The sequence below is a fragment of the Struthio camelus genome, chromosome 1 (genome assembly GCF_040807025.1).
Source record: "Struthio camelus isolate bStrCam1 chromosome 1, bStrCam1.hap1, whole genome shotgun sequence".
In the NCBI taxonomy this organism is placed as follows: Eukaryota; Metazoa; Chordata; class Aves; order Struthioniformes; family Struthionidae; genus Struthio; species Struthio camelus.
The window spans coordinates 99,943,801-99,971,720 of record NC_090942.1 but is presented as its reverse complement, the minus strand read 5'-3'; positions in this window follow the sequence as shown (position 1 = coordinate 99,971,720).

Genomic DNA, 27,920 nt, shown 5'->3' with positions numbered 1-27,920 from the left:
AGCCCTCCTTTGAACCAACTGGACCTGTTTATTGTATTACGCATAAATTCATATTGCACTGACATAATTGGTTATAATCCAGGCACTGAACGAAACCAGTCCCCATCAGGCTCTTTTCCTCTGACCCACTGCCGAATTGCCTGCTGCCCTTACAACCCCAATCCCAGTCGGCCAGAGAAAGCTGGACTGCAGCCCGGACCCTGCTGCCATCTCTGTGTGCCACTTGGAGGCTGAGGAGGCCCCCCGCACTCACGTGCCCAGGGCCGAGCCTGCTCCTGCCAAGGCAGCTGGTGCTCCCGCAGCTGCGGGCCAGGCAGGGAGCAAGGTGAAGGGAGAACAAGAAATAATCTCTGTGCTTATGCGAGACAGAGAACACGTTCCCTGAAATAACCTCCTCCGCCTGCCCAAGCTATCGGAGCATACCTTGCAAAGGCCAGGTTAAGTTCAGCCGTTCACAGCTGCCTATTTTGTTTAAGGTTTGACCCTAACTAAACAGCACAGGGCTGCAGCTCCATATAATAGGGAAACACATCCATCTCATATGACAATTTTCAAGGAGGCACATATAATCTTGTTAAAAGGACGAACCCTAATGGCCACTTGCTCCCTCACCAGCAGCAGGTACGGCAGGGGAGGGAACAGCTGCTTCGGTACCTCTGTGATCTCTTTTGGCTGGATGTTTATATGTTTAGAGAGGGGCCTGGCCCTTCGCTGCTCTCAGATGAATCACTCTGCTAATGGACTAGCAAGTGCATGGATAACATTATCAGCGATGCAGACCATGGTTCCTATATTGCCTTAATATGCCTCCAAACCAATCTGGTAAATTACTTCCATTATAGGATTTAGATAGTATCCCATTACAGATCAAGCTTTTGGTTAAAAGTCATTTCTTTGAAAGACTTATTTGGTGTCAAAGTCCGTTTGGCAGTCTCAGAAGAGAATGAACAGCGTCCTAGATTTTGTTATTTATTACTTGAAGCGTTCCCACTAACGCTCAAAGGATGGGACCACAAAAGCCAACAGACTCGCCAAGAACAACATCTTTCATCAGTAGAGGAGCGCTAGCTAAATAGTTTTTCACTAAGGTCTGTTCCTGGAGCACAGTAAACATGCAAGTCTCTTGGTTGCATAAGAAAAATGTTTCTAGGTTGTGCTGGGCAATTCTAAAATTAAAAGGACTATATACTATTAACCTGTACACTAGAAAAGTGCGTTCCTTATATAGATTGCTGTTAAAGGTAATGAAATTCCACTACTTTTTCAGTGGTTTACTCTTGACGCTACAGTGGAACCGCAGAGCCCATCTTAACCATCAAAGTACAGCCCTTGTTTGTCTCTGATGCATCTACTATTGCCTAGCTGCCTTCCTTGCTCTGAAAGCAAATCTAAATAAAAAAAATTTCCACTTGCATTTCAAATAATAAAAAAAAACCCACCCTGCAAAAACTAAGTCATGGAAATGTTTCTATTTGTATTAGAAAATACACGTGTTCTTTTTTAAGGAAAAAACAAAATGAAAACACTTGTGTCCAGCCTATGCTTCTTTCAAATGCTTCTGTTAAGCATTTTTACTTTATAGTTAATAAAAAGAGGCATTTCATTTTAGTAAAGTCCTGGCTGATTAAAACTGAAGTGATACAGCATATTAAAAGGACTTGCCAGTATTAAACATGCTTACATGATAATTTATTCCATATTTAGTGTTCAGTGTTTGCAGCATATGGCGCTGTTTTATTCAAATGGTAAACTATGTGATCATTAAAAATATATGGAAATGTAAACATCATGTCAGAGTTTAGTGCATCAGAAAGGAGCTGTTAATCCTTGCAAACAGTTTCGTTATAATAAGAAGCCCAATCAACTAATGATTTTGTTTCCTTATGTATTTATTTGCTACTACATATCTATTTAGAATAATTAATTTGATTTTATCTCAGATTTATATATCCTTACTCTTCTATGTTCTTATAAAAGGATGTGTCATTTTATTTTGATTTGATAAGAAATGAAGATAGGCAAAAATCCGTTTAACTGCTAAGCTGGGAGCTGAGATCAATCTCCATTTCACTTGAGGACTGAAGGCTGAAAGCTTCTGTCTCTACAGCAGCTTTGTCAGCTTTGGCAATTTGCGTAATGTTACCCATGATAGTACGCATAAGGACCCATTGCCACAACTGTAATTTAAGAAACACTTTCAGTTCTTTTTACTCCTTCTCAGTATTTTCAGGCAGCTGGAGTGCATTTATTTTCCTTCCTGCAGAAAAATACTTATTACCTGTATTTAACTGAGGAAAAAAAGAACACCTAAAAAAAACAAAAAACAAAAACCACACCTTGAAAGGAAATAAGCAAGCTGAATTCCTAAGAGAAACTTTTCATGGGTTTTTAAGTAAAGGTAAACAGCGAGAGGGATTTGGATGAAAGGTGGTAGACGCGCTGCCTAGGAGGCTGAGGGTCTCCAAACCCACAGAGGCGAGGGCCCTGGGAGCCCTCTTTGCAGTCCCCTGCCTACTGTCATCAATCTGGCACTAGCAGGACCTTTTTGAAGCTCAGCACGGCTGCTGGGTGGCTGTGCTCTACACAGTTAAAGATAGCAGTAGTATAACAATGTATTTTTTTTCAGTTACGGGTCTTGCGGGAAGGTGTGGACGTTTGGGGCCGATTGCTTTACCCATTAGCAGGCAGGGCTGGGCATTTTTTCACTGTCAGGCAAAAAAATCTCTCCATCTTTACTGAGGTCAGGATTTCAGCCAGAGTATCTGAAGATACGCTACAAGGCAAGCGCCAGACGTAACCAATGCTCAGGATCTGTCTCATCACGAAAACATTGCTGTTACTGAAAGACCTTTTAGCTATTTCATCAGCCTGCGTTTGCTTACCACCTCAGCTTGCGCTACCTTACTATTTGATGTTTTTGAGGTATCTCCCTCTAAATCTGACGTCCGTTTCCTTACTATTTGCTTGCCTGCACAGCTCCTGCAGCTCAGCCCGACTGCTGGAAAAATACCTCTGCTGTTCAGACAGTGAGCCATCACAGAAAATAGGCAAGCCTTATCTATTCCCTTTGGGCAGAACACCGATAACGGTACACTCAGGATTTTGCTCCCAGGCACAAGGAGAACCACATATTAACTCACGATTTAGCCAGTGCTTGCAAAGGTAAGCATTTCAACATCACCGTGGAAGGTCTCCATTTGCAAACAGTCATGCTCTTTAAAAGAAAAACTCATTTCATGAGGGAGGTCATGAGGGAGGTGGTGAAATCTGGATGTCCTTCTAAGAAGCAACACAGATCCTACTTTGACCTGAACTAATAACTCAGTATTGGGGTGACTGGGTAAAAGTTTAAAACTGATCATGAGTTAAAACTGACTTAAAACTCAGTACTGGGTTACCTGGATGAAAGGGTGAAAATCTGTGTTCAGTAAGTCAGATACAGTGATCTAACTAAATCTTCTGACTCTAGAGTCTCTGACGTTGAGGACATGATGCCCAATTTTGTTGCCAGCTGTTAGTCCTCAACACTATACAAATTCGGCAAGAAAGAAAATTCTTCTCTTAACAGCCATTTAATTTACACCATTGATTATCCCTACCTAAGTAACTGACATTTACTGCATGACATCTGGCTAGTACCGGTGGCAGCTGGGAACCAGGAGGCCTGGTATCTATAGCTGACACTACTATCCTTGGTAAGTTGCTTCATCTCTCCTATTGTGTACACTTAATCACAGTCATCATCTTCAGCTGAGCTGTTTGAAGGGACTCTTACTACACCTGTTACACCCAGTACAACGATGTTGGAACTTTGTTCAGGGGATACTGCAGTGAAAGACTGTGCATTACAAGGTGGCGTGTCTAACAAGGCACTTGGCAAGCACAATCACAGAGCTGTATGCCACAGTCCAGGTCTTTTTTTCCACTCACGTGGCAGCATAGATGAGCAAAACATTTGCTGTCTATATTGAAAAATTCTGCCTCATCCTTCTCTCTACAGAAATAGAGACACATATGTGAGTCATTTTGCCCCTTTTTGATCATTATTCAGAGCATTGGTTTTCCATGGGCCTGATCCAAAGCCCGTTGCTGCTGGTTGGAGGCTTCTCCTTCATTTAACTTTGCTACCTCAAGAATCAAACTAACAGGATTCTTGCTAGCTCATTTGAGCCCACTGTTGAAGCTGCTGGAAAACAAGCAGTAAAGCTAACATAAGCTACAAATCCTATGTTAGTCCACAAATTTACACTAAGTATATACCCTAGATCATCACTTTCCCGCTTGATACCTCTACTCGGGGTCCAGTGATAGCAATGGTGTTCCTGAGAAAAATCATGAGAAGTCTCCAATGGAATTCCTTTCAGGCAGAATCAAACTCAAAACAAAACCCTATGAAAAGCCTGAAATATTAAAAAGCTATTTAACGTCCTTCAGCCATTAGCATCACAAGTCCTAAAAAGAACTACAGGACATTTTGCAGATGGCTGTGTCAGAGGCATTGAGCACTTTTCTAGCCCTATTTTTACAAATTAAGTTTCAGCATAGTAGCAACCTAAGATCTGAAACTGAAATCAAGCTTTGGGAGTTCATGAACCTCTTGGGATCATTGCATGTATTTCAGATGGGCTGCAGAAAGAGAAAAAATGCCAGTGCCTCTGCATCTTCGTACGTTTTTGTTGCTAATCTATTTCCACCACTGACTACGTGTAACAAGTGTTCACATGCACGAATTTCCCCAACTGATGTTAATATTACCAATTAATTACAATTATTAACAATTATTATTTATTGAGCCCTAACCTGGATGCTTGACACTTTGCAACACAAAGTCTTCCCTACTTAAACGAATCTCTTAGAGTAACCGAGAGGAGTGGAGACCTGCTAGGAAGTCACTGGCAGGATGAGCTCAGGGACTGCTTCTCTCCCATCACTCTACACCCAGGTATACCCAGGTATTGATAATATTATTGAGCAAGGTATCTCTAAAGTCTGTTCCTCGCTGGGGTAACTTTGCTGCCAAAGCAACCAGCTGCTACTGCGGGGAGCAACTGTGCTGTCCCCCCTCCCATGGCATGATGATATTGTCACCACCACTTGGCTTTTAGCAGCCCGGCAACAAATTTACTCTGCAGTTTCTAATATGCTTGTCAGTGTTACAAAGCCTTGAAGTACAGTAAGTTTTTGGAGGATTTGATGTTGCAGAAGGTAGGTAAATATCACTGAAAGGAACCTCATTTCACAGCTATTTTCCTGCATCCTTAATGTTAAATTCTAACGTGGCAATTTTTTGCCATGTTGTAATTCTATAGCAAGTATAACTTAATTATTTGGCAAATTATAATATCAGAAAATATAACAACCATTATGTGAATGGATGTTGAATCAGCACATTTTCCACTCCACAGTAAGCAACCGGACAAAAAAAAAAAAGTATTAACTGAGCAAAATCTAATATACATAATGCTACCTACAGATACGTGCTATTTAATCTCATGAAAGGATTTTATGCTTCTGTTCACATGGCAATATCAGATATCATCCTACTGAAGGAAAGAGTGACTCCCAAGTGCAAGTCTGACATCAGGAAAATATATTTTTTTATTATAATAAGTGCATACAACCAAAACAAAATCTTGTCTTCTTCGCTAATTCACAAATGGGGGGGGAATAACACATCCGGGCATTAACACATTTTAGGCTACATCCATGTTGAAAATGCTACCACTGACTTCAGTCAGAGCTTTCTAGACAAGTCTGAGCTTCTCTGCATAGACCACGATTTCGGTTTGTCTGCATAGACCTTCCTCACCAGGACCTAGCGCCCGAGTGAGATGTTGGCAGCTATTGCAATATAAGAGAAGAAGGATCTTACACCACAAGTTCAGTTAAAATGTATCTGCCACACTTATTCACTGTCATGGACAAGTCCAAGGGCTGATAACTGCCAAAAAAGTCAGATCTTTCAATCTAGAAAAGCATGAATAATGAATAAGAAGCTGCGCTGAAAAAATGGAGGGGAGGGGTAACACAACATACCAGTCTAGTTTTCTGCCATACCTTACCCTTTTTTTTTTTGGGGGGGGGGGGAAGAGGAGGGCAGGCAGATAAGCTAAACCTCAAGAAAATTAGGTACTTTAAAAAACAAAATCAAATTCAAAAGGACTTGAGTTTCAGATCAAGTGGAAAATGTTTGTACCGAATCTGAAGTCATGCAGTACTCCACCAGGGTTAAATACCCTTTCATTATTATCAATTGTTACAGCTGCATGTGGTATTGATTATGTTAATAATCAGGATAACATTTTGAAGAGGAAGTGTTAGATTTTCTAACAGTGATTAGTACAGTGATTGTGATTGGCTATACAATTACAGAGTTATTAAGGTGGTATTTAACTGTTTAACATGGCATTTTATAAGTTAACAACTATTTAGGACCTCCGCTAACCAAAGTGCAACTTTGAATATTTATACTTGTTAAGTACCCAACATTTTCTAAATATAACATTCTCCTCTTTAGATTCATTTACTACATAGGATCCCCAACCAGAAGGTTTCTGCATGCACTATTATTGGAAAGAGAGCCCCTGGCGCTCATCTGAGTCTAAACGTTTTTAAGTACAGCAGCTACGTTTAGTGTGACCTGCTCTAACATCTGAATACATATTTAAGTTGAAATCGTTATTATGCCTTCAGTACAAGAAATGATACATAATATCTACCCTAAATGCCATACAGTATATAGTCCTTATCCAAAGCGTACTGAAGTCAACGGAAAGGGTCTTTTCATTCAGAGCCTTAATGCAAATCCTAAATTGGACACGGAAAAGTTCAGTTTTGAAATATTTTAGGTTAGTGTCTCATTTTAACTATGGAGATTCAAAATAAGAGCTGGCTACAGCATCAGCGATGTTTACTATAGCTGGAAGTATCCACCTGTTCAAGGTAACATTAGATATATCAGGTCATAAACTCTGATCATACTGAGTTACACCTGGATTGCACATTTGTTTTTCTCACGAAAAACGGCTGACGCAAGAAAGATTTCAAGATACGTCCAAATCAGGAATTTATTTATATTTAGCACTGACAAGACAATGGAGCCCTGTTTTTAGTGTTTATAAGAGTCAAGAGGAAAAAAAAAAAATTCAGCCGTCACGTAGCAAACACCACCTATTTCCCATACCTGCAGCTAGCCCTGGAGGCAGGTAAAACCAGATTCGTGTCTTTTTTTGTACATAGACACTGGCTGCATCCGAAGTAGTATGTGGGAAGCTTCATAGAACGAACATATCTAACTACATTTTAAAAGAATGACCGGATGGCACTGTAACTCATGGTGCATTATTGTTATGAACCAAAAAAAATGGCTACACTGAATACTTCACATTTTTACAAAACATACTACTGCATTCTACTTGTAGTTGCTCATTCCTCTCGGCCATGTTTAGCATGATGACAACTACTTTCATAGCCCAGATTCACACTGCAAAGTTTTAACAAGTAGCGTGCAGGCCCCAACAGACATATTTGAGGAAAACGGCACATATGTTTCTCTTTTGAACTTGGTCTTATCTCTTTCCTTGGATAACACAAGGTCTCAGAAAACGCAACACTGCATGGATGCCATACGGTGTCCCAGGAGACCTCCAGAAGCAATCACATAAAACATTTGTGCTCCTGCCAAAGGTTTTTAATTTCACAATTCCATTTGCCAGCATGAAGCAAATGGCAAACACCTATACACATTTCCCTTGTCTTTTGGAAAAGCTTCTTTCTCTGGTAGACCCTTATAGTGAACCTACAGACAATGGTCCACAGAAGAAGAGACCATCACTTCAGCTCTGTGCTCTTGGGTAAGTCCAAGACCTCCTCAGGCTTGAGGGGTCCTCCACCTCCCTGGTGGGTGTTATTACAAGTGTGGAATGGGAAGGAAAAGTCTTTGGGGAAGAAAGAGGGTGGTGCTGAAACTGCGCTAGGTCTGTGGCTCTTTGAGATACACTAGGCTGAAACCTGCTAGCAAATGAGGACAAGAGGAAGATATTTAGACAGATAAAACTCTGCATTTTTAACTCTGCACATTTTTAAATGTGTCCTTTCCCCATACAGTACACGAAGTTGTCTTCTCCCATATCTCTTAAAAAAAAAAAAGGGGGGGGGGCACTTTTGTGCATTCCAAAAATAAAGCATTGACTGTAGAGAGTAGCTAGTTGATTTCAAAAATATTTACTAGCTATACAGCAAGAGACAGAGTAAGCCACTTGGTAGAGGATCTACTGTTGTAAAACATAAATATATAAGGAATACATTTCATAAATTAATAAAATAGTGACCCAGGCCTCTGAGCATAACAAAATACCTGTCATAAGGACATAAAAGTATGTTTCCTGAAAACCCTCACTACAGACTTCAGCCTAAGGTCTTGTTTCTTTCGAAGCTGCTGGTGTTTTTCAGTGCATGAGTACTGAGCTATAAGTTTAAGTCCAGCTTCCCCACTCCAGACAGACCGAGCTGTTACAAAAGATACCAAAGAGAGTGCCAGTTAACCTTACTTTAGGAAAACTCCCTTTTGACTGACACACATTGCTAGGGAGCAAGAAGAGTGCTCTCTGCTTGTGCAGCATTTGCTGACCACTATCACATCATCACTTTTTAAGGTGGGGACAGTCTCAATGACATTTGTGAGGAGACACTCATCAGTCCTTAGCCACTCCATCACACACTAGGAGAAAGCAGAACCGCGACTACGTGTAAACAAACTGGCTCTGCAGGCAGCTTGCACTTCCTTGAATGGTGCAAGGCCAGTTAACAGGTAACATTAAAATCCACAGACTCTCTTCTTTGCTCTGAACAAGTTAAGTTCATTTCTTTTTTTCATTTTTTGCACTCACTAAGAACATGTGATAAAAGTTTAGTATAAACATATGAGGAAAAAGGAGATGTTTTGTACCACCTTTTTCCTTCCTTTTGACATCATCAATAACATTATAAATATGTGAGCTACGTACACAGTAAAAGTACCAAAAAAGGCAAAAATCAAGCACATGTCAAGACAGAGCGGTATCTTCCTCAGTGGCTCTGCTTGGTGCTTGCTGCTTTGCTGTTGAAAATCCGTAAATGACTGTTTAATTCCCCCATCATCCCAACCCCCACCTCATCCTTTTTCTGTCAGATACTCTGCAGTACACAGCAAGAAGCCATGGCAAGAAGACTGCCAGCCTCAGATGCTGACCAGTCCTGTGCTCTCACCTGCTCAATCTATTAAAAGCATACAAGTGTGTCCCCTGACCCAGGCAGGAAGGAAAACAACAAGGTCACTCTGAGAACACCCCTCGGTTCAGCTGACAGGGCAGCTGGCTCCAGCATCCACTTCAGGCAGCTACCACACCACGTGTGGCATCCTGCCCTCAGGACTTTCCTTTGGAGGGCCCTGAGCCCTCCCTCTTGTACCCTCTATCGCGCAACATTCACTGCTGGATATAAGAAACACGAGGCTGAAATGTAGTCCTCGGTACTACAGACGCTGGGAAGCAGAAAAAAAGGAAGGAGGAAAAGGAGAGAAATTATGCCTCAAAATCATAGAAGGATCACACCAAGCACTATGCATCATAGTGCTTGGGTGCAGCCAGTTCACTTTGAAATGTGCTGGCGGTGAGGACACGGGCAGTGAGTAGCATAGGCTGCGAAAAATCATTTATCGGCTGGCTCCAGGACCAGGCTTCTTCTTTTGGTGTGGTCCTCAGACCAAGGACAGTGCAGCCAGAAAGAGCGTGCACGCTACCAGCCTGCACTCTTCTCACCTCCCTCCTCGAGGGTGCTGTCCGATCTGCCACGGTGTCATCACATTGTGCTTGCACACCCCATTTTTCAGATTGAGAGGTGCTGATCCCTGCTGAGCTGTCTAGCGCAGAGCCTGCTACCTCACCAGCTACAGCCGATGAAGTGCTCCTGTGCACCATCGCCTTCACCTCCTTGAGAGATCCTGTCATCCCTGTTGTAGCAGTAATAGTCGCCTGTATTTCACCAGGTACAGGTGAATTTGTAGCCTAGCTGCAAACGGACATCGGACACAAGAAGGACCCATGATCATGTTGGGAGAGGTAGCTTTTGGACACTGGGGATTTTAAATAGTGAAGAAAAGAAAACGTGGAAAGCTGTTCCCACCTGCCCATAATTTCCTCAGCTGTCCTCTGGTGTCTCATAGGCAAGCACAAAACCCATTTCCTGCAGGATACTCCACCAGAAGGCAGCTTGGTGAACACTTGTATGACTGCGCTGTACCAATCAGCCCCAAGACTGGGCAAAGTAAGAGAGCACATCAGCTCAAGCAGTAAAATTTGTGTTTTCTGAGCACAGGCAAAGTAGCTGTTGTACGCTGATAAAATTTGTAGCAGCAAGCTTTCTAGGGTAAACATGACCTCACTCACACCAAAGCAATTAATCAGTGCTACCGCCCTCCTCCGCTGGGGGGTAAAGCCATCAGTGGGAAAACGTGACAAGACTCAGACAAAATGTGTGATGATTTACTAATAAAATGACAGAGGAATGACATAACTCATAAGCATCGTAAGCCATTTACCCACTATGACTCAAACCCTGCTAATGTTTGGGATTATTTCCTGTAAAAAATGTAAACAGTTCCTATCAAGAATTTCCCTCCCATATTGCTTTTTACTAAACAGGGATTTTTAAAAGCATTTTGTGCTGGACTAAGCTCTGCTTCCAGCAAAATCACTGGGAGAACTCCAGTTTGACTTTGGTGGGAGCAAAGTTAGGCCAAAATCCCATCCACAAAGTTTTATTTACTAAATTTGGTGTGCTAACACTGATACCTCTGCAGCCACACATAATTTTAACTCCTGTGGTGCATCCCTGAATGGTGAACTCAAGACTTTCTAGCAGCACAGACCCTCAAGCGAGAGCCTTTTCCAACTTAGCAAAAATATCTCTCTTCTGGATATGAATGACTTTTATCAAATCCTACATAAATGTTTAGATAGGGGTATTAATAATACACTAACGCACTGGGAAGTCAAAAGAAAAAAAATCAGAGAAACCAAACACCAGTAAAAAAGAACAATAAAGCCTGTACATGCTTCACATTCTTTTCTGAATTAGAAATATTTGCTGTTTTCCAACAGCAGCCGGTTCAGGAGCTCAGAATACAATTCTTCTTTTCAAAATCTCTGTGAGACAGTACTATTCGAACTAAAGAATAAATAATGCAAAAAAAGGACTTTAGCAAATAAACAAACAAATAAAAATGTAAAGGACTAAATGTAGCTCAGCCCAAGGCTCAGACCCCTACCACCAAGGAGCATGTTAGCAAGCGTATCTCTCTGTAGTCTTAATAAAAGCACAAAAAGACAACTTAATCCTTTTCAGCACACACTGAAACCACTTAAAATAAACTGCAGCTGGGTAGGAGATTGTGGACTACAATTACCTACAAAGAAAATGGACATATCTAACATAAATGGTTTCTAAATTGAACTATAATGCAATAGCAAAGCTAACTTACTTGGACCCTTGAGTCTTTTCCACATAGACAAGAAGTTGCGAAAGTAGAAGTTGATTCTGCAGGCTTTTTGTGTCTTTTAAGATAAGTCATTTCCTCCTGCTATCCTCCCCCAAAAAAATATGTTCCATGTTTTTAAATCTATTATTTAAAGGGACATGTCCACTTAAAAATAACACTACTAGCTTTTCTTTCTTTTTTTTTTTTTAAACTACTACTGCTACAGGTAACACTTAGAACTGCTATAATTGGAGTAAAGTGAAGAGGAGGGAAAATTCGAAAATCATAATTGTTCAGAGGTCTTCCTCTGTCTAATTATGTTTACTTTTGACAAGATCTCATACAATCGATTGCCAGAGGTTTTTTAGCACAAGCATTTTAATGCGATTGAAACTGAATAAAATACTAACAGTAATAGCCATTTTCATTGCTTCCTATATAAAAAATCATTTCGTTATTTCCTCCATTGGACCTGGAAAGTTCTAGTACTGCAGCATGGAAAAGAAATGATTCTTTAATCTAAATCATCAAGGGTGGATTTTGAATGGCGTACATGGCGCCAGCCCAGGGCTGGGAACTGAAGCATCTCTAGGGATGCATCTGGAAGAGACAGTGCTCACCCGTTTTTCTCTCACACTAAGTCACATATTCAGTGCTTAGAGGCATTTCCTAACACTGTTAACTGAGCTGTTGCAGATCAAGTTCTTGGAAGCCCCTCGCTCTCTGGCTCTACACACCCAGGAACTTTCCGAGTTTCTGTTGGCATGCTCCTTTCTAATCTGGAAAATTACAATGTGACTTGGTACACCATCCTGGAAAGGTTGCTGACCTTTCAAATAAAAACTATTGGAAAATAGTAACAGAGGAGTTTGTAGCTAGCTCTAAATCAATTGGACCAGGTACCTGAGGGAAGTGAGACCTATGCAATGTGTGAATGAGCATGTGCATGTCTGCACACTCACATGCCTGTGTGCATCTGTCCCTTTTCCTCTCTCCCTCTCCATCCTTCCTATAATCTTTGAGACTTAACTTTTAACACATTTTACAGAGGAATAAAGCTGTCAGAGATACTCATCCCCTACCATGTAGTAAAAAAGGAGGTGGGTAACAAAGAGATTTTATTAGAGCCTCTGCTGAGGGAAAGGTTGGAGGGTGAGCTCAGTAAGTCTAGAATATCAAGCAATATACTCAGGACATCACTCTTGAGGCACAAATTTGAAGGAAATCAAACCCCCACTGCTCAAGCAGCTGCTTTTTTCTAGCTGATCATACTCCTGATGGATGGCACCCCTTTAATTTTGCAGTGCATGTACATGCTAGTGCTTATACTGACCTCAGTAGCACCAAGTATTGGGGCTCGGTGAACAGCGCTGACTGTTACTGGTTTATGCTATTGCCCTACCTGTTCAACAGCTAGTTAGAAACTATCATTTCACATATTACTGATTTCACACGTTACTGACAGTTTGGTCCAACGCTACAGTGTATTTTGAGACAACCACCTTGGCATGCGGTACAAGTGACGGTGCAATGCAGATCGGCTTTTTAAATGTGCTCTGGAAATAGGAGAAATGCTTTTGAAATTGGAGCCCTGGCTTTGTTTGGATACAGAATCAAATACACTTACCCCACCACTTCATGGGAACGCTGCTGGACTGCATTCCCACACGGGGATAGTAAGAGCACACCTCTGACATGCCTGGTTATGCTACCCAGATGTATTTACCCTTTCTCCCCTGCCCAGAGCATGTGAAGCAGAAAGGGTGGCTCTTAGGTTCAGCACTGATTCTCCTTTTTCCTCTGCTAAACAAGGGCGGGGGAAATAATCCAGCAACTAATGGCTGGCAACTCAAGAGAGAAGGAGAAAGAGGAAGCAATTTAGGCTCGAGGATACAGGCATAAATTGCTCCACCTAAGCCATGCCCAGTGTGTCAGCTACTCTGCAGGATCTACCTCATGGACCTCCTACCCAGCCACAGCCAGTGGCAAAGGTTCACTTATCCCCATGTCCCTGCAACTTGCTGAAGCACAAATGCCCCCGAGGGCTGTCTCTGGAATGATGGCACTTGAGCAATGTCCGTAGCCGTGGAAGAAATCTTACCCTATATATTTTCTTTTCTTCTTAATATTGAATCTATTACAAGCTTTCATACAGCGCCTGCTTTCTTAGTGCTCACATAATATAGCCTTTTACCATCTGGAATTAATGCATCAACAGGGAAGAAGAGAATAATTTCAGCTCTATATGTTTCTCTATTTACATAGCAAGAATGCAATATTCCCTTTTAGAAACAACAAGAAAACGGGTTTTGAGGCAAGGACTGTTTCAAGTGTACTATTTCAATATCATTACAGAAGCACCCAGCAATTCTAAGGACAAACGAGTCACTCTGGTTGACCTGTTTTCAAACATTTCATTAGTAAGCTAGTATATTACGATCATTATAAACAAAGGTAGCCATCCCATTTTACAGACAGGAAAATTAGGACAACAGAATCTAGGTCTTCAGGTTTGTTCTTTGGTGCTACGATTACTGTCTTGCATATACTGGTGAAACATGCTTTTCTGAAATGGCACACAGCAATAAAAAGCAACTCTTACTTCCAGGTGTGTTGGTCCAGGCCCCTAGATTTGTGACTATTATAGATTGTATTAGAATTAAACCTTACAGCTTCAGAATAATCATCTGTTGGACTTTTTTTCTGCTTAGGGAAGGCCTAGGGAGGAAGAAGCCTCGGAAGTTTTGCTCTTTTATCATATCTAAGCCACAGAAAGTTCACTATTTAACGCTGATTCTACAGTTTTAAACTACTGATTTACATTCATCATGTAAAGTAGATTTTTCTATGTTATACTTCGCAGCTGAGCTAAGAATCTGCCCCAGAAAATATTTTCAGCAGCTAATACGCAATCACACTGAGAGTTGGTCAAACGTTTTCCAGTTTTCATTTGCTTAAAAAAAATGGAGGGGAGGAGGTTCAGGAGCTTGGAAACTGGTGTTTTTTCATGGAGAATCTGTTTTCAAACTTTAGTTGCTGTGCTCCTAGAAGCCTGCATTTACTTGCCAGCAATGCAAACAGTTTTCTAGCCTGGGGGCTATATTCTGAGAAAGCCCCTACCACGATGGAGTCCTCATGTCAGCTGGATGGTACTTTTGCAGAAACAATAAATAACAGCACTGACACAATAGCCAAATCTCAGCCTGAGATAGACAGAGTCTAACTCTTTATTGCCTTTTTCTTTTCATTCCATCCATTTCATTTGTGCTATGTAACCAGCTTCTGTCTCAACAAAGGAATGATGAAGGCCTTTTAGAGGGTTTTTACTAAGTGTTCCTTAGGTGCTGGATTAACAGGATGTTGTGATGCATTTTTTTGTGCAATACCAAGTATCCTATCATTTTTAACTCACATACCTATTGTAGTAGCCTTAATTCAAATGCAGTTCGTCGCTGTGCGTGGACATGTTAAGCTGTCTTGGACAAAAATTTCATCCCAAGTGCAATGCAACATTTAGCACTTGAGGAGAAAAAAAAAAAAATAGAAGTCCTGATCTTTAATCACTAGGGCTGCTTCATGTAGCAGCAGAGACTTTCAAAAAAAACCAGACGGTTTCACGAACTGGAAGTGGCAATTCAGAAAAGGCATTAGCCAAGTGAAGAAGATTTAATAGAAAATATGGCAACTCAAGGATGAAAGGGCAGGCAAAGGTGAAACTACTTCATTGCTCAGCAGATTTTGACTGGGGAAGCCCAAACTGTTTGCAAATACTGTTGTCCTTTATCTAGAAAAATAGATTTATTTCATCTCCTGATATTTCCTCCTCACACAAACACAAATACATGGCTTCATTCTGTACCCATGGAGACTAAAATATAATTCCCCAGCCACATCCCTGGACTGCTGTTCCCTGCAGCTGCATCCAGGGTTATGCCAATGATCTTTTTTAGCCAATTTTCCGCAGAGAAAATTGCAACTTACACAGTGCATGGTGTCCTCAGAAGATTTTAAGCAGCCAATTAGCAATCACTAGAAAAAGAATACAGGGTGACCAGGAAAAGCAGCATATGAGTACACCTCTCATGAAATAGAAAGTTTTAAGCAGGCCTTTTTTTCTCTCCATATTCTATGTAGATGTTCACAAATCCCCAGTTCCGCTCATCTGTTGGCCAGTTCCTTTCTATTGAACTTCAATGCTCCTCTACCTGCAGCGTTACAGGATTACGCCAGCACTTTCCCACATCCAGCTCTAGCCCTCTGTGTATACCTCAAGCTTCTTTCCAAATGAACTTCTCTTCAGATTGTGAAGTTACCTTAGAGTGCTGGATGCATTTCATCCTCTGCAGGCTATTTTGGCCCTTTCTGCTTGCCTGTTCTCAATTAGTCACCAGAAAAATAGAAATGTTTCACCATTATACTGCTTAACTGTTAGCTACTATTGGAGATCCATAGTGGGCCCAAAGATTGAACCAATTTTTTGCTCCCAGTATGGTTTCTGCACCTGAACAGAAACATACAAGCATGCACTTTCCTATTGATTACTGCCCAACATTTGCTTCTTCCACAGGGACAGAGAAGACCCCAATCTCTAGCACCGCAAGCGTTAAATTTGCGACAGAAAAGTGTTCTTTCAAGTAAGACATCTATTTAATAATGCTTACTCCTCACTCAAAATTGCAGACAAACTTATCCATGATCAGATAACATGAAAAGATTCTGACAGGCAGCTCATGACATCTGTACCTGCCCTTTCCCCATGTTTTGCCCTCTCCTTGAGGTCTGCAAGCATCTCAGAAAGCCAGTTTCTGAGAAACACACGTTTTGCACTGCTGGCTAGGTTATACATGTCACACTAGCAAGCATAACCAGTTGATTAAAAAAACAAAATTGATTATCAAAAGAGTTTGGATTCTGTTCCTTGCCACACAGATCACTCACATGTGCTTTGCAACTTGACAGGTGGTGGCTGTGTAAGTTAGTATTTGGGGGATTTTTTTGAAGCGTTACTGAAAATTTTGTATTTTAACTGTTTTCCTGCTTGGCAAAAAAGTTGATTGTGCAATGGAAGTAACTCCTCTTTGATAGCATTGCGGTAATCAAACTAAAAATCACAGAAACAAATAAAATTGCAAATCTCTCTTCACTTTCAAGAACCAGAAAACATACTGAGGTTTAAAGGTGTCCTCAAGGAACTACTACTATTCATACCTCTATGCCACACAGGAATAAAACCAGATGTTAACAAGTTGTGTCTGTCATACAGTCCCTCCAATTTGCTCAAATGGCCACGTTAGAGCAGCAGTGCATTTGAGCTGGTGAGATTATTAATTGGCAATAAATAGAAGTATACTGTTCAAAACTTTTGACTAATACAAAGCTGGGTAAGTCTGAGTTGGCAGATTTATTAGTACCTGATATCATACTATGACTCAGAGAATGACTAGCCAGGACCCTTGACAGGTTGAAGATATATGAGCTGGTGTAGCAGCCTTTTCCTGCATCTATCGAGAGATCACTTCAGGTGCACGGGTGTTCGTTTAATGCTTGTGTAAACTGCTAAACTTACAGCCCTGAAATATGAAGCTTCATCTTCAGAGCTGGGCACAGGTTGGGTCTTTTTTTATGAAGCCCTTAACGTGTCTTAAACAAAGCTCAGGGGGATTACTGTTAAGAGCAGGGCTGGGGAGTGTCTTGGGGCTTACTTAATCATCAGCCTTTGAGATGAGACAGCTAAGAAGTCTAATAAGGTATTTCTTCGCAATGAGGTATGACATGAACTAGGACCACCAAATGCTTCACATTTTGCATTTGGTGTGTTTACGTTGAGGACACACTGGTAATTTTTGAAGCATCTTACAAGCTTTAGAAACTGCAGGCCAATGTTTGCTTTACACTATGCTGGAGAATTAAGTTCCCTATAGGGATATCTCAATGCAAACTGTCACACAAAGAAAGCTCTCCACAGACAAAGAGGAGAGCATTTTCTCATTCTTCTTCCCCTCCCTTGCAAGGGGAATCAATATATGACTTGCTTCAGAATTCAAATAAGCTTTGCAAATTTACTTTGAGCCCGATCCAGCAAAGACTGAACTACCTGATCAACTAAGCCCAATTTTTGTACTACAGTGAACCAGATCTGAATGCTTGTTTATATTCCTAACTTTTCTTCCCTCAACCTATCACATAGTGCTCTCTCTCTCTCTCATCCTCCACACACCCCTAATGTTTCTTTTGATCCAGTCTGAGAGAACACTTGTATTTTCAAACAGCATTTGCTGGAGAAGGTACCTCAGTTCAGTGGAGAACAATGCATCCTGGGAGAAGATCGATGCAGAAAGGTACAGGCATGAAAACAGCTTCTACACTCTGGAGGTGAATCTTTGAGGTTTACTAGTAAGCCATGGCTATCAATGGGGTGGAAAAGGCTACAAAGCAATGAACCCTGTAGATCCGTGAGCCTCAGGCAATTTTCTCCTTTGCCCATTCTCAGCAGGACTTGCAGCACTGGATCAATTAAATCAACCTGGCAACCAACCTGTGAGCTGCATGCTGCGCAAAAGCCGTATTTCTGAGTTTCAACAATTCTCGGCCAGCCATGGCTCCTTTCTGTTCACAGCAGCCTGTTTAGGGCAGCATGAATGGGCTTGGGTCTGGCCTCATAGAGCCACCACTTGCTGAATTTTGACTAGAAGGAGGGAATCGGAGGATTCTGAGGGAATGGAAGAGAAATTTGACTATTTGTACAAGCAGAGAGTAAGAGAGGGGTGTAAGGAAAAGCAAATGACAAAAGGAACTTTAAAATTTCCAGTCAGCATCTAAATTTTGAGAGTCATCCTCAAACCTAAGAAATACTTATGATTCACCCATCAGTAACAGGGCTGCAGCTGAGCACTCAACAGAGCTGTAGTAGAAAGAAGAGTATCACGGACAGGGGCATTAATTAATATTTTCTTTTATTATTCACTTCCTCCCTGAATTCTTATTAGGAAATTAATAAACACATATGGTTCACAGAACAAATCCAGGCACTAGGAACTTTCTAGAGTACTTTTTTTTTTTATTACTAATTGTAATTATGCCTACAGGTGAAGTAACAGCTGAGTGACTCAAGTTACCCTGCTGTTTAATTTAATCAAAGGAGTCGTGAATCCTTTAACAAGACCTTTTAGAAAAAGGACAAAGATAATTTCCCCTGTTATTGGGTTACAAAGAATACAATGAATTCATTTCATAACAATATATAGCAAAAGTATATGAGGAGAGAAAGAGAAAAGAAGAGGGAATGAATTAAGCCATTTGAAGGCATGCTGATTTTCTGTCTGGAATTCTGTGGCATGTTCTCAAAAATCACTGCCACAATTTACAGTGCTTATAGATGTTACAAATTAGTCTAAACAACTGTGATTGAATTTAACAGAAAGAACATTCGACTGCTACTTGTCTCTAAAGTACACAATTCAAATCAGAAGGGGGGGGGCAAAGCCACATCTGCAGACACTAAATCTTAGGAAGCCAGGCTCAGATTTCATTATTTATGCTGTCCCAAAGCCTGAGACCCATATACTTGCAAAATTTTGGAATTAGAAGAAACAGGAGAGAGGACAGATCTTTTCATTTCCCATAGCACAGGAAATTTGAGACTAGATAATCCAGCTCTACCAGCAGAACACAAGTTGCATCTCCTTCAATCCATAACAAGTCTCTTCACTGTTTGCTTTCTTATAATCCACTGCACAGAATTTAAGGTTAATGAAAAAAACATAAGGAAAGTGACATGAAAAAAAGGTCTTCAACCTGCTTCCTGCAGTGAGCAGCAAGTAGCAATAATCTTCCCAAACCACAGAAGCGTTCTCGGATGAGTCATGACTCTCTATTACAGAAGAGCCAGGGGAATTCCCAGTTTCTGGCAGCATGCTATGTAAGAGATGATAGCCAACATTAGGAGCAGTGGGTATTTTAGACACAGTGGAAAAGACACAGTGGCTATGCGTAGCCTGCAAAATAAACCCCCTGTCTTGGTGCCTGAATGCCCAACCACTCAGCGGGTGTGCTCCACCTGGTTCGAGCTCCCTCAGTGCCCAAACCTGAGCTCAATACAGCCCCTTCCCTACTTGTACCCAGGTTTAGGGGGAAAGGTATGTCCAAAGTGCAGCATAAGCATAGACAGAAAAGCAAAGGCCACATGCCTACAGTCGCATAGTGGGTCAGTGGCAAATGTAACAATAGAGTCACTGCCTACAGAAGAGACTCTTCCTTCAGAATCCAGCCCAACCTCAAAAATAAGTGTCTTAACATGTGCAAGAACCTTTAACTTCAAGAGCTCACCTGTAAAAATTTGTGTTATGTTAAAGGCTAACTAAGGTCAATCGTGCCATACTCCATGTAGAAAGATCTATTGAATCATTCGCTCTGTGGAGGAGGAGGATTGGTTTCCACAGGACACTTCTCAATATTTTGTCCAATCTACTTTCAGAAGTCGTAAGCAATCGAGGGTTTCTAGCTGCTACTTTGCATATTCTTCTTTATCTTGCCACCTGAAAACTCTAATCTGATTTTTGATCTAAACGCATCTCCTTAAGTTTCATCTACACATACCTTTTGATTGTACCCAGGTGCATTAACCAAATAACTTCCTTCCTTCCTGAAATGTACATGCTTCAAATGTACAAACACGTACAACTTCTTAACATGTCTTTTCTCCTTAGTCATTACCTAGCGATACGTCATGTTATTTAATCCTTCCAATATTTTCTCTGAAGCCTTTCCTTCCACTGCCCATGTTTCCTGCCTCCTACCGAACTCCCTCCGATTTGCTCATCTCTTTGGCAACACAATGCCCCAAAAGAATTTGGCAAGCAAAGCTCAACACTAAATATGCTACTGATTAACTCCATTTTCTCTAGTTTTTCCTCCTATTTTTCCAACTTCCTTTTGATATCTGCATATTTCCATCAAGCTAAGGAAAACAGCATGCACAAAATTACATCTATGTCATGGGCTTTCAACAAAAAGTTTCGTAACTAGGATCCAGATAATCCTGAGAGATCAGCTCCCTTTTTGGCATCCCAGAAAAACTACCAGATTTATTTAGCATCCACCATGCTCATTGACACTCGCACAAGAGATGAAAGGTGCTGAGCTCCCAGGAGAAATGAAAAAAATCTGGCCCCACCACTGTGAGATCTAGCCAGTGGGCAGTATGGCACCACCGGACATAGTCAGAGATTCATGGCCTCTTGTCACCTTTGCTCTCCAGAGAGCAAGAATGGAGGTTATATTTTATAAGTATTACAAGCCAGACTGCTTATTCCTCATGCACTGGTTAAGACTTTCGGATGCAAAGGGAGCCAGGATATACTGCTCTTCCATTATCTGGTAAGAATAAAGTGACAGCCTCTCAGCCTTGGCGAGGACTTGCTAAAAGCATGGGGAGCATTGCCCCTTTTTCCTTCCCATGCGGTGAGAGCTCCCCCATGGGGACACTTACTCCGCTGTCCCCTGGCTCTTCTCCAACAGGGAAAAAAAAAATTGGAGAATTTCAGCAGAGGTGCATCATTCCCTCCTGACACAAAGTAAAACTTTGAGGCCAGTCAGGCTAAAGGCACAGGAAAGTATTGCCACTGTATTTCTGCAGACTGAAAAATCTATACTTTCAGCTGGCATTTATAAGCAAGCTGTTCAACAAAAGCCAGGGGTCCCCTGCCGCCCCACAGTTTTGCTATACAAAAGGTGCCTGGTAGAGACTGGAATGAAGAGAAAGCAGTTTTCACGGCACGTTTGCCCGCTTGCACCTTCCTTGTGTCCAAGTGCTCTAAGTGCACCCTGACAGCGAGTCCACCCCTGTGGCAGCATGCACCAGGGGAGACCTGGGGTCCTGCATAAATAAGGGCTGTGCACAGCCAGGGCAATAAGTTAAGCAAAAGGAGTGTGCTTCTCGCCAATGACGTGAGCCTACGAGCCTTTACCCCACGAGGGGAACCAGAGGGAAATTCCTTTCCAATTCCAACAGGAGATGTCCTTTCACTTTCAAATGTCACAGCGTAAATTTAAGGTTCTGGTTTTACTCTTTCTAGTATTGGGACAGGTCTGTCTGGTTCTAGTGCCTGCTGCAGCAGCTGCAGCTCAAGAGTATCTGAAATGAAGCTCATTATAACTGCTTACTGCAGCAGAGCTTGCGCCCATATACCCTTTATTGCACTTGTTTTAAAATGCTGATCATTTTCTGAAGGAAAAGAAAACATCCTCTGCCGTCTGGAATTTTCCATGGTTACACTTTTCCTCAGAGGCAGAAATCACCTCTGGGCAGCTTCCAGCATTATACAATATATATATATTTTTAATTCTGTTTTTCGTATCTTCAGAGGCAGGCAGCTAAATGGAGAGATGAATAAATGAAAGAATAGCCTGAGAATGTTATTTGACTGCAGAGCTAGGATGACTCAATGATCAAGACAACTGCTCTGGGAAGTTTTAGCCTTCCGCAATCAAGGATTGTTGAAATTCCAGGGTGACTAAGTGTCACTCTTGAAAATTTCTAATAGAGGAAAACCTAATTTTAAGACAGGGTGTGACCAGGAAAACCTAAAGGGAATGCTATTTTTTTTAAATTTGAGATCCTATCTAACTGCACTTTCAGTGCATAAAGCTGCAAAGAGCTACATGTTCGAGTAACCTCTTGAGGACACGACTTCTGTTGACATTAAAAAAAACGCATAAATATTAGCAATTTAAAAAGCAATCCAACTGTTCATATTTAGGTATACCTTTTATTTGTAACCACTGTTACCTGGACTGCCACTTGACTGAATATTTGAGCCCCAATGACCCATGCACCTTTTTTTGACAGTGTGTTGATTCCTCCCAGAAGCAACTTTGAACTCACCATCTTCAATGTTCTGTAATAGAAATATTGGACACTAAGTGCTCTTCTATGTTATTATGCAACTCTTGCATGCATGAATACTACAAAAATAAAATGTATAAACAGTATAAGTGATTACATACACTTGCACAAAACCTATAGGCACATAGAATTTGCAGAAGAGCTGGTGCCTGGTTCATCAAGATGACAAAGATCATATTATCATAAATGTGTTTTTACTGTGATGTGGTTTGTGTGCGGACGATATAATCATTAGCTTGAGCAATAAGATTCCCACAACTGTAAAGGTTGGTCAACCTACTCATTTCTCACTCGATTAACCTCCTGAAACTCAAGACATCTGTTCCAAACTAAGATTTTTAAAGAATGAGTATCAGAGGACTTGACACTTTGCCACCATCTTAGCATCGTATTTCACTTAGGACAAAACCCCCCAAAATGCCTTTCATTCTGTGCGACAGATGCATTTGCCTGAAGCTGTTATCAGGAAGAATGCAGAACACCTTGTCAAAAGGTAGAAATGTTTTTTTAAAGATATGATCTCAAGGAAAAAAAAAATGTAGAAAAAGTGTACTGATCATCCCTATCCAGAGGCTATGAGGATAAATCCTTTTGTTATTGATCTGCTTAGGTTTGGAATTCAGAAGATACACATGTGCCTTTGAATGCCTGCGCTCTGCTGCTCTGTACTGAGTTTCTTCTGGGCACAGATGAAAAGCTAACTTTACAGGTCTGTTTAAATTTATTTTTAAAATCTTAATATTGCAGATGCCGATGAGTTGTAACACCCATGGTGCCGAAGGTCTGTAAGCGTCTTCCAAAACCTTGCATTACATCTTATTGAAGCAAAAAGTTAATCAAAAACAGAGAAAGTACTGTTAGTTTTGTTTTTGTTGTTAGAAAAAAAATTGTATTATAAGCCTCATGTCATGGGATTTAGAGCATCAATCCATCCGCTGTGGTGGTTCAGCTCACTTATCTGTTGAGATCAAATTCTTAGCTGAGGGAATTTCAAATAAAATTAACCTCCCACTTCTCTGGTGTACCAGGTGGGGAGGGATCACTTTTCTCCCCAATAGCTTGGGAGAACTCATGACTCATATCTCGTTATCCTGAAGGGCTGCTCTGTGCTGCCTATAAAGCAGAAACTGGAGTGGCAGGGAGATCCCTGCACCACTGTCATCCCAGCAGCAGATTTGCTGCAAGTAAGAAGAAGTTCTGAATTATGATGGAACAGTTTATGCATTTACGTTAAAAATTCAAAGTAAATTATTAAATAAAAATTGCTGTTTAACCCCCAAATATTAACACTGAGCCTGGTAGCAGCTGGTACAGTCCACAACTAACCTAGAAGAGTTCACGTTAAGGCAGAACATAAAGAGACAACTGTGCCCGAGATGAGAGTTTCTGCCCTTCACTCCTCCGCAAGGAGATACCCCAACACTGCCACTCAATTTGTCACTCCTGGCATGCAGAATTTGCATCTGACTTTTCTCAAGGCGAGTTCAGCTTTCCTGAGAGAGTACTGACAGACTGGGAGATGAAACTCCTCCGTTAAGCCATGCAGGGGAACATCCTGGATAATCCCACACATGGTTATGCATCTTCACCTACGTATATCATCCTGACCTGAAAGAAACACCTACTGGGCTGCAAAGATAGGTCTGCCTCCAAAATTCAGCCCTTCATCTACCTTTAAATGTTGGGTAAAAGTTCACTGAAACCAGTATTTCCCGCAGTGAGAAAAAAAGAGCCTGTTAGCACTGACTGTTAACGTTGATATAGCTTATCCTATAAACCATACCAAATAAGGTTTACCAACAAAAATCATATTTTTCCTATGCCTACCCTTGGATTTTTGCAGGTCATCACAAAACCACACCCCCCATCTGACACTGCTACACCACTCAGATTTTCAAGAACAGACTTGGACTTAAACTACAAACGCTCTTCAAGCAAAGCCAGTATTTCAACACAGTCACTTCTGGCACCAGTGGAAGTGAACTAAATCCATTATCTGAGATGGGAAAATGTTCTACTGTCCATCACCAACAAGCTGAAGCACCCATTTCCTGGTGTAAAACACAATTAACAAAGCATATGCATTTGACATTAAATGACTTCCTCTGAAGGAATCACTACTGCCCACTCTTGTCTTCAAAAGTTCTACATTCCCCTAAAGACACCTAAGATTATAATATGTATTATGTCTTGTTCCTAAGGGTCAGTATAGCATATCAGCAGAAGAAATACAGCTTATTGCTTATTTTCTGTATGCACCATTTGCAATTCCATTCCACAGACACTTGCTGACTGAGGTAATCTCAGTAATAAAGGTGAAAATAGATATTCCTAAAAGACTATTTTATGGAATGACATGGGATGAAACCCCCAGCAGTCACTGAGAAATGATGACTTCAAATGAATGAAACCAATGCTGCTTACATGGTGACAGGAAGATACCACCTTTTTAAAAAACCTATCTGTAATGAAAGCTAAGCTGTTATTATGTGTAAAGCAGCTGCAGAGAAAGTGATAGTGTTAAAGGCTTTAGAACAAAGATTATCTATTCTCTGTAATTAAATCCTTTTCCCTGCTTTATACCAGATGACTCCTCAGGTCACATGAGTCCAATTCAAGCACCATCCTTGAAACCGGCCTGAAGAGATTGGAGTCAGTCACTGGAAACCCTTCAGCCTACAGGGATTTACTTGTTCTGCAATTTCCATCCTGCCCCCTCTCCGCAGGAGTGGAGAGTCGTAACACTGATCCTGAACGTTTCAGGGAGTGGGCTGGTCTTTGCATAGCTCCCACTTTCCATGCACCTTCTGCCAGTGACCTGTCACATATTTGGCATGACAACCCATAAATATGACTTCCTTGCCAGAGCAGACAGATTATTTATATCCTAATTCGAATAGGTGCATGATATAAAAATATAAAATACTCTTTCATGCTCTCTGAAAGGGGAAGATCCGCCTCCGAGAGAGCAAGCCCCGTGCGAGGCTATTCTCTGGGTGGATGGGGGACAGAGAAACATGTCAGCAGATCTGTGGCAAACACTGACACTCCTTAATTGCCATTTATCAGCCTGTCGCTCTGGCCAGGCTACGGGATTAGCTCTGCGCTCTCTGAATCAATCATCTCCCTCCTCATCTGACACCGCCTCACCTATTGCTCACCAAATACCCTGTGTTGGAAGCAGTCAGGCAGGTTTAAAAAACAAAAAAGGCATTGCACAATCCAGGGAAAGGGGAAAAGGGACTGCTGCTAGTTCAAACCACTATCTACACCATTGGTGATCAAAGAAGGAAAAAGTCACTGCCATTTGGTGGTTTACAGGAGCTGCTAGTCTCCGTCCAGCCATGAGGCGCAAAGCTAGGTTTCCTCCACATTGGGGACCCTTTGGGTTACAGTCACAGGGACCACATAAGGCAGATAATAACTGAGTCGGGCCTCAACGGCACTATGGCTGTTTACAACCGGGGGAAAAAAAAAATAAAATCGAGGGCTGACCTCAGCCACCTGTCCTTCCACTCCAGCCATTTTTCTGCTAGACAGAGTAGCCTCTTTTTGGCGCAGTCTTAAGGAAAGCAAGCTGTGGCATTTACAGTGTTTCCCCTTACATTTGCACTCATTTTACAGCTTGCAAGTCCCTGATATCCCTTTTTAAACCTTGCAGTGAAAAAATAAGAAAAGAAAGAAAAAGGAAAAGAAAACATAAAATAAAAGGAAAAATAAAGAAAGTTGATTTGGGACACACAATAGTTTGAAGAAATTCAGACATGAAATCCCTCTCTTCTCTTCTACAGAAAGAAAGCAGGAGCTTACGCAAACAGCTTTGCTGAAACCAAGCCTGGAGGAAAGCCAGGAGCCCCAGCAATCTATCAAGGAGCCGTAGCAGTGCTAATGGTGCGAGGGCAGGGAAAACGTAAGCGCCTCGGCCATCCAAGGAAGCCCAATATCGTTCATGGCAGAAAGTCAGGCTGCACTGTAAGCAGGCAGGCATGCGCTGGCCCGTGCGGGTCAGCCGAAGTTCAGTCTCCACTCCCTGCCTTCATCTTCTCTGACTTGACCTCCCAGCTTGTTCCTTCCACCACCACCTCCTCCACCACTGCACGCCATCTCAGCGACACAGCTACCTCCCTAGGCAAGCAGCAACTCCCCTCGGCTTTCAGGATTGGCATTGTTTTACAACAAAAACAACTGACAGCACTGCTCTCCAGGAGGAGACACCTATGTGGAAGGCAAGTCAACTGCAGCATGTAAGCCTGTCAGGTAAACAAAAGGATGCCACTGGTGTTAACTCTGGCAAACTGTGGAGAGTTAGTCAGAGCTGGAGGAAACAGTGAAATTCTGGAGAACCGAGGGCCCTGACTATAGCCAGGGAGCAACGTAACAAAGAAATAGGAGGAATTTTTTTTCTTAGCCTGAACATCTCCATCCCAGCTTACAAAGGCTAATACCTTTTACAGAACTTGATAGGGTTCAGTTTTGGAGCTTTAAGAACCTCATTTTTACTGTACCGCTAAAGGATATTCTGAGAAGACATGCAGTTGTGCAAGTTAGAACAGAAAGCTGACGAGGAAAAAGATAGAAAATGAACTTTTGTGGGCATGGGACGTTGTGGGTGTCGCGCAGGAACAGCTTCTCCGTGTCATGGTTTCAGGCGCCAAACGGGAGACCTGCTCAGCTGGCTTCAGGGAGCTGGCAAAGAAAGGCAGGTCAGCCACTGTATTTTGCAAAGCATGCCAAAATGCTAGCTCATCTACAAAAATTTTTCCTAGCCATAATGTAAGTGGCCACTTTCCTTCAGGCTCCCATAGATTCTGCTTGCCCTCTGAAAGGGCTAAGCTGCACAGATTTTAGCAGGGACCTCTGACTTTTGCCTACTAAACCAACAGAGGAAAAATACAAACTATTTAGACTACGTTTTTAAGCCTGCCTATTGGACATGGGGGCAAGGATGGGAGTGAGCGTGTGGGGAGAGGCAGAGGGGTGCATTCAAAAGCAAGGAATTAAGATGTGGCTAAGACTGCTTCCTTGTACTTTAAAAAAAAAAAAAAAGACATAGGAAAAAAGTGTCGGGCCTTTGGACTACTTGTTTTTAATCTATATACAAACTGCATGTGGAATCCTAACTTTTTAGTCTTCTTGATACCACCTGGCAGCATATGCTGTAAGCATACTTGCTTACATGTTGATAAGCATGAGAAATTAAAAGAAGGACTCTGATCAGTCCTTTTTTTTTTTTTTTTTTTTTTTTTAAGGTGAGTATTTGCACCCTAGTATATTTTATTAGTATTAACACCCTTTGTACATTAAGCCCTCCCCACCTCTCCCAAAGAGAGGCTGAGAGAACTGGGTATATTCAGGCTTAAGAAGAGATGGTGAATCATATTGCTGCTTTCAACTGCTTGGATTGTCATGGAGGACTCTAACTAGTATTTTAACTTTAACAGATCAGACACTGTATCTGGTGCAAATAGCGGTTGCACCAGTCTTCTCTCAGAGGTTGTTCAA